We start from the raw sequence: 14,092 nt of genomic DNA on the forward strand, positions 1-14,092 counted from the left end.
ATTCTCTGTCTCCCCCTTCTAGACTGTGAGCCCACTGTTGGGTAGGGACCGTCTCTATATGTTGCCAACTTGTACTTCCCAAGCGCTTAGTACAGTGCTCTGCACACAGTAAGCGCTCAATAAATGCGATTGATTGATTGATTGACACAGAGAGCACTTAACAAATACCATGTTAATAAAAAAGGAGTGTGGGGACACCACACCCTTCTCACTTCCATCTACAGCAGCTAGTACAGCACGGCGGCACCTTAACTCTTTAGCAGATAATGGGGAGATTCATTCATTCATTTATTCAGTCGTATTTATTGAGCGCCTACTGTGTGCAGAGCACTGTACTAGCGTGTGGAAAGTACAGTTCAGCAACAGATAGAGACGGTCCCTACCCAACAACGGACTCACAGTCTAGAAGGGGGAGATCAGCAAGTCCACGCCTGAGGTGGAGGGAAGTTGAATGCTACGCTGGAGAAACGGCGTGGCTCAGTGGAAAGAGCCCAGGCTTGGGAGTCAGAGGTCATGGGTTCAAATCCCAGCTCTGCCACTTAGCTGGGTGACTTTGGGCAATTCACTTCTCTGGGCCTCAGTTCCCTCATCTGTAAAATGGGGATGAAGACTGTGAGCCTTCCTCTCCCCCTCGTCCCCCTCTCCATCCCCCCCATCTTACCTCCTTCCCTTCCCCACGGCACCTGTATATATGTTTGTACATATTTTTTACTCTATTTATTTATTTATTTTATTTGTACATATCTATTCTATTTATTTTATTTTGTTAGTATGTTTAGTTTTGTTCTCTGTCTCCCCCTTTTAGACTGTGAGCCCACTGTTGGGTGGGGACTGTCTCTATATGTTGCCAATTTGTACTTCCCAAGCGCCTAGTCCAGTGCTCTGCACATAGTAAGCGCTCAATAAATACGATTGATGATGATGATGATGAGCCCCCCACAGCACAACCTGATCACCTTGTACCCTCCAGCGCTTAGAACAGTGCTTTGCACATAGTAAGCGCTGAACAAATACCATCATTATTATGATGATCCGGGGTCCTTCACAGTGTCCTTCTAGGACAACTTTCAACAACCTTTCGTTTAGAAGGACCACCCCGCCCTCCCACCCCCTCAAAAAAAAAAAGTCTTCAAGCAATTGGCGCACCAGGAAACAATCAGACAATGTAAACACACTAATGCAGCTCAGAATTTAAAATTCATATTTTATTTACATCGCCATTTCCTAGTGGACTTAAAGAAAGAGAGGAAAAAGGTGAGGAGGGAAAGGAGAGCAAAGAGATAATAATTGGCGTATTTGTTAAGAGCTTAAGGCGCGCCAAGTGCTAGGGTAAATATGAAATAATCGGGTCGGATATAGTCCCTGTTCTATATGGGGCTCCCAGTGTAACAGGGAGGGAGAACAGCATGGAGAACGGAGTGGATAGAGCACGAGCCTGAGAGTTATTACTCTATTTATTTATTTATTTATTTATTTTACTTGTACATTTCTATCCTATTTATTTTATTTTGTTGGTATGTTTGGTTCTGTTCTCTGTCTCCCCCTTTTAGACTGTGAGCCCACTGTTGGGTAGGGACTGTCTCTGTGTGTTGCCAATTTGTACTTCCCAAGCGCTTAGTACAGTGCTCTGCACATAGTAAGCGCTCAATAAATACGATTGATTGATTGATTGATTGATTGACCTGGTTTCTAGTCCTGGCTCCACCATTTGTCTGCCGTGTGGCTTTGGGCTAGTCACTTCACTTCTCCGTGCCTCGGTTACCTCACCTGTAAAATGGAGATTAATAATAATAATAATAATAATGATGGTATTTGGTAAGCACTTACTATGTGTGAAGCACTGTTCTAAGTGCTGGGGGGGTTGCAAGGTGATCAGGTGGTCCCACGGGGGGCTCACAGTCTTAATTCCTATTTTACAGGTGAGGTGACTGAGGCACGGTAATAATAATGATGGTATTTGTTAAGCACTTACTATGTGTGAAGCACTGTTCTAAGTGCTGGGGGGGTTACAAGGTGATCAGGTGGTCCCACGGGGGGCTCACAGTCTTAATTCCTATTTTACAGGTGAGGTAACTGAGGCATGGAGAAGTTAGGTGAAATGTCCAAAGTCACACAGCTAAGTGGCAGTCGGAATTAGAACCCATGACCTCTGGCTCCCAAGCCCGTGCTCTTTCCACTGAGCCACGCCGCTTCTCACTTTAAGACTGTGAGCCCCATGTCGGAATTGGACCGTGCCCAACCCGATCACCTTATATCTACCCCAGCACTTAGAACAGTGCCAGGCACATAATAAGCACTAAACAAAGACTGTGAAAACAAACAGGCATTTAATCACCATTTTAAAGATAAGGGAACTGAGGCACAGAGAATCAATTGATCAATCATTGGTATTGATTGAGTGATTCCTAAGCACGGAGGACTGTACTGAGTGCTTGGGAAACTACACTGCTATAGTTGGTAGACACCTGTCTACATGATTTGTCTTGTTGTCTGTCTCCCCCTTCTAGACTGTGAGCCTGTTATTGGGTAGGGGCCGTCTCTATATGTTGCCGACTTGTACTTCCCAAGCGCTTAGTACAGTGCTCTGCACATGTAAGCACTCAATAAATATGACTGAATGTAGACATGATACCTGTTCACAGAGAGCTTATGGTTGACGAGGGAGAGTACTTAAGTGGGTGTGCTGTCACGCGCGTAGTCAACCCAGAGGGGAGGGCAGATAGGGAAACTGAGGGAAAATTAGTCAGGGGAGGACTCTTTGAGGAGGTGTGATTTTAAGAGGGGACATTCCAGACCAGAAGAAGGGCCTGGTCAAGGGGTCGGCAGTGGGATAGGCGAAATCAAGGTACAGAGATGGGGTTGGTGTTAGAGAAGTGAAGTGTGAGGATTGGATTGTAATATTATTATTATAATAATGCAATAATAATATAATATAATATATAATATCATATAATAATATAATAATACATTATAATATAATATAATAATATATAATCATAACATAACATAATAATATTATAATATGATATATTGTATATAATATAATAGCATGACATATTATATATTATATAATATACAGTATAATATATAATAATATAATGATATAATATTATTCATTATTATATATAATAATATAATGTCATGTATATAATAATAGCAATACATAAGCATATAATAATATATTATAATAATATAATATATTACATATATAATATAATAACATGATATATTATATATTATATACTATATAATATAATATGTATAATAATAATATAATGATATAATGTTATATATTATTATGTATAATGATATATAATAGTATAATATTATATATAATAATAATGATAATGATAGCATTTATTAAGTGCTTACTATGGTGCAAAGCACTGTTCTAAGCTCTGGAGAGATTACAATGTGATCCAGTTGTCCCACGTGGGGCTCACAGTCTTAATCCCCATTTTACAGATGAGGTAACTGAGTCCCAGAGAAGTGAAGTGACTTGCCCAAAATCACATAGCTGACAATTGGCGGAGCCGGGATTTGAACCCATGATCTCTGACTCCAAAGCCCGGGCTCTTTCCACTGAGCCACGCTGATTGTACTAGATGAAAGAGGTAAGGTAGAAGGGAGAGAGCTGACCGAATGTCTTAAAGCCAACGGTGAGGAGTTTGGTGCGGAACAGTAAGCGCTCAATAGATACGATTGATTGATTGGAGGTTTTTGAGGAGTGGGGAGATAACAGACCGAACATTTTTTGAAATGTTCTGGGCAGGAGAGTGGAGTGTAACTGGAGAGATGAGAGATAGGAGGCGGGAATATCAGCGAGAAGTCTGATGCAGTAGATGAGGTCAAATACGATCAATCAATCAAATACGATTGATTGATTGATTGATTAGGTGGGAAATGAGTGATTGGATCAGAATGGTCGTCTAGTCTCTCTAGACTGTAATAATAGTAATGATGGTATTTGTTAAGTGCTTACTATAATAATGATGGCATTTGTTAAGCGCTTACTATGTGCAAAGCACTGTTCTAAATGCTGGGGGGGATACAAGGTGATCAGGTTGTCCCACGTGGGGCTGACAGTCTCAATCCCCATTTTCCAGATGAGGTAACTGAGGCTCAGAGAATCAATCAATCAATCAATCATACTTATTGAGCGCTTACTGTGTGCTGAGCACTGTACTAAGCACTTGGGAAGTACAAGTTGGCAGCATATAGAGACAGTCCCTACCCAACAGTGGGCTCACAGTCTAGAAGGGGGAGATAGAGAACAAAACCAAACATATTAACAAAATAAAATAAATACAATAGGTAAGTACAAGTAAAATAAATAAATAAATAGAGTAATAAATATGTACAAACATATATACAGGTGCTGTGGGGAAGGGAAGGAGGTAAGGCTGGGGGGATGGAGGGGGGAGGAGGGGGAGAGGAAGGAAGGGGCTCAGTCTGGGAAGGCCTCCTGGAGGAGGTGAGCTCTCAGCTGGGCCTTGAAGGGAGGAAGAGAGCTAGCTTGGCGGATGGGCAGAGGGAGGGCATTCCGAGCCAGGGGGAGGACGTGGGCTGGGGGTCAACGGCGGGACAGGCGAGAACGAGGTACGGTGAGGAGATCAGAGGCAGAGGAGCGGAGGGTGTGGGCTGGGCTGGAGAAGGACAGAAGGGAGGTGAGGTAGGAGGGGGCGAGGTGATGGAGAGAAGTGAAGTGACTTGCCCAAGGTCACACAGCAGACAAGTAGCAGAGCCAGAATTAGAACCCATGACCTCTGACTCTCAAGCCTGGGCTCGTTCCATTGAGCCACACTGCTTCTTACTATGTTTACTTACTTCTTACTACTTCTTACTAGAGAAGCAGCATGGCTCAGTGGAAAGAGCACAGGCTTTGGACTCAGAGGTCATGGGTTCAAATCCCAGCTCCACCAATTGTCAGCTGGGTGACTTTGGGCAAGTCACTTAACTTCTCTGTGCCTCAGTTACCTCATCTGTAAAATGGGGATTAAGACTGTGAGGCCCCCGTGGGATACCCTGATTACCTTGTAACCTCCCCAGCGCTTAGAACAGAGCTTTGCACATAGTAAGCACTTAATAAATGACATTATTATTATTATGTGCCAAGCACTGTTCTAAGCTTCTTGTATGCAGGGAACAGGTCACCCGACCCGTATATATTGTACCCATATTTATTGTACTCTCCAAAGTGCTTAGTACAGTGCTCTGTACACCCAGGAAGTGCTCAGTAAGTACAATTGATTGATTGTAGCAGTTTGGATGGAGAGGAAAGGGCAGATTTTAGAGAATCTGTGTAGATGGAACCAACGGAATTTTGCGACGGACTGAGAGACATGAATCGAGGATGATGCCAAGGTTAGGGCCTATGGAGGCCGGGAGTACAGTGGTATTGTCTACAGTAATGGGAAATCCTGGGGCAGGTCAGGATTTGGGTGGGAAGATGGGGAGTTCTGATTAGAACATGTTAAGTTTGAGGTGACAGCGGGCACCCAAGAAAAAATGGCCTGAAAAGCAGGAGGAAATGTGAGACTGAAGAAAAGGAGAGAAGTCCGGGCTGGAGAGGTGGAGTTGGGAATCATCCACATATAGATGGTAGCAAGCGAGTTCTCTGAGGTGTAGATGGAGAATAGAAGGGGATCCAGAACTGGGACTGAAGGAAACCCTGCAGATAAGGGTATAGGAGGCAGAGGAAGCGCTCAATAAATACGCATGAATGAATTCAAGAGGCCTTCCCAGACTGAGCCCCCTCCTCCCCACCCCCCCTGCCTTACCTCCTTCCCCTCCCCACAGCACCTGTATATGTGTTTGTCTGTATTTATTACTCTATTTTATTTTATTTGTACATATTTATTCTATTTATTTTATTTTGTTAATATGTTTTGTTTTGTTGTCTGTCTCCCCCTTCTAGACTGTGAGCCCGCTGTTGGGTAGGGACCGTCTCTATATGTTGCCAACTTGTACTTCCCAAGCGCTTAGTCCAGTGCTCTGCACACAGTAAGCGCTCAATAAATACGAATGAATGAGTGAATGAGGAGGAGTCGGTGAGAGACGGAGAATGAGCGGCCAGAGAGAAAGGAGAAGAACCAGGAGAGGACAGTGTCAGCGAATCCCACCTTAGATAATGTCTCTAGGAGAAGGGGGTGGTCCGCGGCGTCCAAGAGGTGGAGGAGGATTAGGATGGAGTCGAGGCCACAGGATTTGGCAAGACCTTGGACAGGGGAGAACTTTCCGTGGAGTGAAGGGGGATGGAAGCCGGATTGCAGGGGGTTGAGGAGTTCATTCATTCATTCATTCATTCATTCATTCATTCATTCATTCATTCATTCAATCGTATTTATTGAGCACTTACTGTGTGCAGAGCACTGGACTAAGCGCTTGGGAAGTCCAAGTTGGCAACATATAGAGACGGTCCCTACCCAGCAGCGGGTTCACAGTCTAGAAGGGGGAGACAGATAACAAAACCAAACATATTAACAAAATAAAATAAATTGAATAAATGTGTACAGGTAAAATAGAGTAATAAAGAGAGTTGTAATAGAGTAATAGAGAGAGTTGTAGAAGAGGAAATGGAGGCAGGGAATGTGGACAACTCGCTCAAGGAATTTGAAGAGAAATGGTAAGAGGGAGATGGGGCGATAACCAGGCCTCAGTTTCTTCAACTGTAAAATGGGGAATAATAATAATAATGGCATTTGTTAAGCGCTTACTGTGTGCAGAGCACTGGACTAAGCGGCTTGGGAAGTCCATTTGGCAACATATAGAGACGGTCCCTACCCAGCAGCGGGTTGACAGTCTAGAAGGGGGAGACAGACAACAAAACAAAACATGTTAATAAAATAAATTGAATAAATATGTACAAGTAAAATAAATAGAGTAATAAAGAGAGTTGTAATAGAGTAATAGAGAGAGTTGTAGAAGAGGAAATGGAGGCAGGGAATGTGGACAACTCGCTCAAGGAATTTGAAGAGAAATGGTAAGAGGGAGATGGGGCAATAACCAGGCCTCAGTTTCTTCAACTGTAAAATGGGGAATAATAATAATAATAATAATAATAATAATAAAAATAATGGCATTTGTTAAGCGCTTACTATGTGCAGAGCACTGTTCTAAGCGCTGGGGGGATACAAGGTGATCAGGTTGTCCCATGTGGGGCTTACAGTCTTAATCCCCATTTTATAGAGGAGGTCACTGAGGTTCAGAGAAGTGAAGTCTTTTAGACTGTGAGCCCACTCTTTTAGACTGTGAGCCCACTCCTTTAGACTGTGAGCCCACTGTTGGGTAGGGACTGTCTCTATATGTTGCCAACTTGTACTTCCCAAGCGCTTAGTACAGTGCTCTGCACACAGTAAGCGCTCAATAAATACGATTGATTGATTGATTGATTGAAGTGACTTGCCCAAGGTCACACAGCAGACATGTGGCAGAGTCAGGATTGGAACCCACGACCTCTGACTCCAAAGCCCGGGCTCTTTCCACCGAGCCATGCTGCTTCTCAGAATCAATACCTCTTCTCCCTCCTGCTTAGTACAAGCACTTAGTACAGTGCTTTACACACAGTAAGCGCTCAATCAATTTGATTGAATTGAATGAATGAAGGCTTAGACTGTGAGCTCCATGTGGGATGGGGACCGTGTCTGACCTGAATAGCCTCTATCTATCCCAGCACTTCATCATCATCATCAATTGTATTTATTGAGCGCTTACTGTGTGCACAGCACTGTACTAAGCACTTGGGAAGTACAAGTTGGCAACATATAGAGACAGTCCCTACCCAACAGTGGGCTCACAATCTAAAAGGGGGAGACAGAGAACAAAACCAAACATACTAACAAAATAAAATAAATAGAATAGATATGTACAAGTAAAATAAATAAATAGAGTAACAAATATGTACAAACGTATATACATATATACAGGTGTATATACTGCATATACATATATACAGTAAAATAAATAAATAAATAAATAGAGTAACAAATATGTACAAACATATATACATATACACAGCACTTAGAACAGTGTCGGACAAAGAGTAAGCATATAACAAATACCACAAGTATTATCATTGCTATTTGGTGAGGATTGTTTCCTTTCATCTAGATTGTAAACTCGTTATGGGCAGGGAATGTGTCTGCTAATTCGGTTGTATCTACTCTCCAAGTACTCAGTACAGTGCTCTGTACATAGTAAGCACTCAATAAATATCATTGATTGATTGATTGAAGGCTGAAGAGCACAATGATTCAGAGTGATTAATTTCTCTTTCATGAATGAATACCAAATTTCCAGAAGAGGGTGGTACAAGTCTTGAAGGAAATCTTCCATCAAATCTTAGAAGGAGAAGGCCCACACAATTTCATTAAAAATCAACTTAAAACATCTCTTCGGACTGTGAGCCCCGCGTAAGACAGGGACTGTGTCAGATCTGGTTATTTTTGATCTACCTAATGAGATTGCTGGATGAACTTTTTTTCTTTGACATTTTCAGGTGTAAATGCGCTGGTATTGCTTATCTCCATTTTAATCAGTCAATCACTGGTATTTATTGAGCGCTCAATCGGAGCAGAGCACTGTACTAAGCACTTGGGAGAGTAGCATACAACGGAATTGGTAGAAACGTTCTCTGCCCACTGCGAGCTTACAGTCTAGAGTTATAATATTACAATTTTCATTATTCCTGTGAGAGTACCATTCATGCATTCAATCATATTTATTGAGCGCTTACTGTGTGCAGAGCAGTGGACTAAGCGCTTGGGAAGTACAAGTTGGCAACATCTAGAGACGGTCCCTACCCAACAACGGGCTCACAGTCTAGAAGGGGGAAACAGACAACAAAACAAAACATGTGGACAGGTGTCATCAGAATAAATAGAAATAAAGCTAGATGCTCCTCCTTCCCCTCCCCACAGCACCTGTATATATGTTTGTACAGATTTATTACTCTATTTATTTTACTTGTACATATTTACCATTCTATTTTGTTAAGGATTTACTGGTATTTCAACTTTCAAAAACCACAAACATGTTGATCAATGAGACAAAGAGGCAGAGATCGAAGCCTGACTCAGAAAAATCTTTCAGAAACTTGATGATAGGATCTGTCACCCCCCAACCTGCTTTTCTCCACATTAAACCAACCCAAAATTTTTTACTTCCTCCATCCTGTTGATTATTTGTGCCACCCCTCTGGATCCTCTCCAGTTTCTCTGATCCCTTTATAAAAGTGGGACCCAATCGGGCCTGTCACCTGGGAAGGACACAGGTGTAGCGGAAGATGATTTCTCACCTCTTACCTGTCCTGTCCCAGTATCCAGAAGACTTTTTTATGGTATTTGTTCACCGTTTACTATAGTAATAATAATAACAATAAAAAAATCCTCTCCCCCTCGTCCCCCTCTCCATCCCCCCCATCTTACCTGCTTCCCTTCCCCACAGCACCTGTATATATGTTTTCACATATTTATTACTCTATTTATTTATTTTACTTGTACATATCTATTCTATTTATTTTATTTTGTTAGTATGTTTGGTTTTGTTCTCAGTCTCCCCCTTTTAGGCTGTGAGCCCACTGTTGGGTAGGGACTGTCTCTATATGTTGCCAACTTGTACTTCCCAAGCGCTTAGTACAGTGCTCTGCACACAGTAAGCGCTCAATAAATACGATTGATTGATTAAGCGCTTACTATTTGCAAAGTACTGTTCTAAGTGCTGGGGAGGATACAAGGTGATCAGGTTGTCCCACATGGGGCTCACAGTCTTAATCCCCATTCTACAGATGAGGTAACTGAGGCCCAGAGAACTTAAATGACTTGCCCAAAGTCACACAGCTGACATTTGGCAGAGCCGGGATTAAAACCCATGACTTCTGACTCCAAAGCCTGGGCTCTTTCCACTGAGCCACGCTGGTATTTGTCAAGTGCTTACTATATGCAGAGCACTGTACTAAGCGCTTGGGTAGACACAAGGTAATTGGGTTGGACACGGTCCCTGTCCCATATGGGGGCTCACAGTCTTAATCCCCACTGTACAGATGAGGTTACTGGGGCCCAGAGAAGTGAAGTGACTTGCCTAAGGTCACACAGCAGGCAAGTGGCAGAGTCAGGATTAGAACCCATGACTTCTAGGCCCGGGCTGTAGCCACTCTGCTATGCTGCTTCTACTGCACTTAAATAATAATAACGATTACCGGTGAGGCCGAGGAAAATGGACTTTAAACTGGGAAGAGTCGGGAAATAAGGAAGTCATGTAGCAAATTGATGCCGGAACAAGAAACGAAACTTAAGTCTCTAAACCTTTCTCTTCTCGATTGAAACGCACGGGAAGTAGACGGGAAATCTGCTGTCCTTCCTGAAATAGCTAATTCGGAACACATCCAGAGCTAAGACTTACTACCCCAAACTGGGCAGAACCTGAGAGGAGAAGGCCAGCTTCCGATTCACGTGGATTGAAGAAAGAGGGAGATTGTCTAATAAGAAAATCATCAAGCAAGAAGCGAAGGCATTAGCACCAACATTGATAGATTTGAAGCTCATGTTGTGCCTAAAGAAGAGAAGCAGCGTGGCTCAGCGGAAAGAGCCTGGGCTTAGGAGTCAGAGGTCACGGGTTCAAATCCCGGCGCCACCAGTTGTCAGCTGGGTGACTTCAGGCAAGTCACTTCACTTCTCTGGGCCTCAGTGACCTCATCTGTAAAATGGGGATGAAGACTGTGAGCCCCCTGTGGGACAACCTGATCACCTTGTAACCTCCCCAGCGCTTAGAACAGGGCTTTGCACATAGCTAACCACTTAAAAAATGCCATTATTATTATTATTAAAGCAGCATGGCGCTTAAAAAATGCCATTACTATTATTATTATTATTATTATTAAAGCAGCGTGGCTTAGGGGAAAGAGCACAGGCTTGGGAGTCAGAGGTCTTGGGTTCTAATCCCTGCTCCGCCGCTTGTCAGCTGTGTGACTTTGGGCAAGTCACTTCACTTCTCTGTGCCTCAGTTACCTCATCTGTAAAATGGGCATGAAGACTGTGAGCCCCACGTGGGACAACCTGATCGCCTTGTATCCTCCCCAGCACTTAGAACAGTGCTTTACACATCATAAGTGCTTAATAAATGCCATCATTATTATTATTAAAATGGGGATTAAGACTGTGAGCTCCACGTGGGACAACCTGATCACCTTGTATCTACCCCAGCGCTTAGAACAGTGCTTTGCACAGAGTAAGTGCTTAACAAATGCCATCATTATTATTATTAAAATGGGGACTAAGACTGTGAGCTCCACGTGGGACAACCTGATTGCCACGTATCTACCCCAGCGCTTAGAACAGTGCTTGGCACATAGTAAACACTTAACAAATACCATAATTAGTAAAGCAAACTTTATGCAGGCTACTGACAAATAACAACAGAAATGCAGGGAACTGCAGAAATATTTGACCAATCACCAAGCTAAACAGAAGGTGCTATTTAACGCAGCAGTTCAGGGGAGCTGCTGGATGCTCTAATTAAGATTTGGCGATGGAAAGGAATCAATCAGTCCATAGCATTTATTAAGCACTTACTGGGAACAGAACACTCTAGTCAGCACTTGGAGTTAGTAAACTCCATCTCTGCCCTCAAGGAGCTTATGAAGTAGTGAGGGGCATGAATTTTAAAATAAATTACAGGTAAGAGAAGCAGTAGAGTAGAAGGATGCCTCTCTTGACCCCACCTCACCTTCTAGTTATCGCCCCATATCCCTCCTATGAGCCCACTATCGGGTAGGGACTGTCTCTATGTGATGCCAATTTGTACTTCCCAAGTGCTTAGTACAGTGCTCTGCACATAGTAAGCGCTCAATAAATACGATTGATTGATTGATTGATTCCTTTCCAAACTCCTTGAACGAGTTGTCTACACGCGCTGCCTCGAATTCCTCAACACCAACTCTCTCCTCGACCCCCTCCAGTCTGGCTTCCGTCCCCTACATTCCATGGAAACTGCCCTCTCAAAGGTCACCAATGACCTCCTGCTTGCCAAATCCAACGGCTCCTACTCTGTCCTAATCCTCGTTGACCTCTCAGCTGCCTTCGACACTGTGGACCACCCCCTTCTCCTCAACACGCTATCGACCTTGACTTCACAGACTCCGTCCTCTCCTGGTTCTCCTCTTACCTCTCCGGTCGTTCTTTCTCAGTCTCTTTTGCAGGCTCCTCCTCCCCCTCCCATCCTCTTACTGTGGGGGTTCCCCAAGGTTCAGTGCTTGGTCCCCTTCTGTTCTCCATCTACACGCACTCCCTTGGTGACCTCATTCGCTCCCACGGCTTCAACTATCATTTCTACGCTGATGACACCCAGATCTACATCTCTGCCCCTGCTCTCTCCCCCTCCCTCCAGGCTCGTATCTCCTCCTGCCTTCAGGACATCTCCATCTGGATGTCTGCCCGCCACCTAAAACTCAACATGTCCAAGACTGAACTCCTTGTCTTCCCTCCCAAACCCTGCCCTCTCCCTGACTTTCCCATCTCTGTCGACGGCACTACCATCCTTCCCGTCTCACAAGCCCGCAACCTTGGTGTCATCCTCGACTCCACTCTTTCGTTCACCCCTCACATCCAAGCCGTCACCAAAACCTGCCAGTCTTGGCTCCGCAACATTGCCAAGCTCCGCCCTTTCCTCTCCATCCCAACCGCTACCCTGCTCATTCAAGCTCTCATCCTATCCCGTCTGGACTACTGCATCAGCCTTCTCTCTGATCTCCCATCCTCGTGTCTCTCCCCACTTCAATCCATACTTCATGCTGCTGCCCGGATTATCTTTGTCCAGAAATGCTCTGGGCATGTTACTCCCCTCCTCAAAAATCTCCAGTGGCTACCAATCTGCTCATCAGGCAGAAACTCCTCACCCTGGGCTTCAAGGCTGTCCATCCCCTCGCCCCCTCCTACCTCACCTCCCTTCTCTCCTTCTCCAGCCCAGCCCGCACCCCCCGCTCCTCCGCCGCTAATCTCCTCACCGTACCTCGCTCTCGCCTGTCCCGCCATCGACCCCCGGCCCACGTCATCCCCCGGGCCTGGAATGCCCTCCCTCTGCCCATCCGCCAAGCTAGCTCTCTTCCTCCCTTCAAGGCCCTACTGAGAGCTCACCTCCTCCAGGAGGCCTTCCCAGACTGAGCCCCCTCCTTCCTCTCCCCCTCACCCCCTTCTCCATCCCCCCGTCTTACCTCCTTCCCTTCCCCACAGCACCTGTATATATGTATATATGTTTATGCATATTTATTACTCCATTTATTTATTTATTTATTTTAATTGTGCATATCTATTCTATTTATTTTATTTTGTTAATATGTTTGGTTTTGTTCTCTGTCTCCCCCTTCTAGACTGTGAGCCCACTGTTGGGTAGGGACTGTCTCTATATGTTGCCAGCTTGTACTTCCCAAGTGCTTAGTACAGTGCTCTGCACACAGTAAGTGCTCAATAAATACGATTGATTGATTGATTGATTGAATGAAGGAAAGAGCACGGGCTTGGGAATCAGAGGTCATGGGTTCTAATCTGTCTCTGCCACTTAGCTGTGTGACTTTGGACAAGTCACTTCTCTGTGCCTCAGTTACCTCATGTGTCAAATGAGAATTAAGACTGTGAGCCCCACGTGGGATAATCTGGGACAGCCAGATTATCTTGTATCTACCCCCAGGGCTTAGAACAATGGTTGGCACATAGAAAGTGCTTAAAAAATACCATCATTGTTATTAATACTCTCCTCCCCTTTAATCCTTATTGAAGGCACATCTCCTCCAAGAGGCCTTCCCAGACTAAGCCCCATTTTTCCTCATCTCCCACTCCCTTCTGTGTGGCCCTGACTCACTTCCTTTGCTCTTCCCTCCTCTCCCTGTTCCACAGCACTTACGTATAGATATGTCATTTTATTTATTTATATTGATGTCTGTTTCCCCCCCTCTAGAGTGTGAGCTCATTGTGAGCAGGGATGGTCACTGTTTATTGTTTTATTGTACTCGCCCAAGCGTTTAGGACAGTGCTCTGCACACAGTAAGCACTCAATAAATACCAGTGGATGGGTGGATGGATGGATGGATGGATGGATGGATGGA

This window comes from Tachyglossus aculeatus, chromosome 5 (assembly GCF_015852505.1).
Source record: "Tachyglossus aculeatus isolate mTacAcu1 chromosome 5, mTacAcu1.pri, whole genome shotgun sequence".
In the NCBI taxonomy this organism is placed as follows: Eukaryota; Metazoa; Chordata; class Mammalia; order Monotremata; family Tachyglossidae; genus Tachyglossus; species Tachyglossus aculeatus.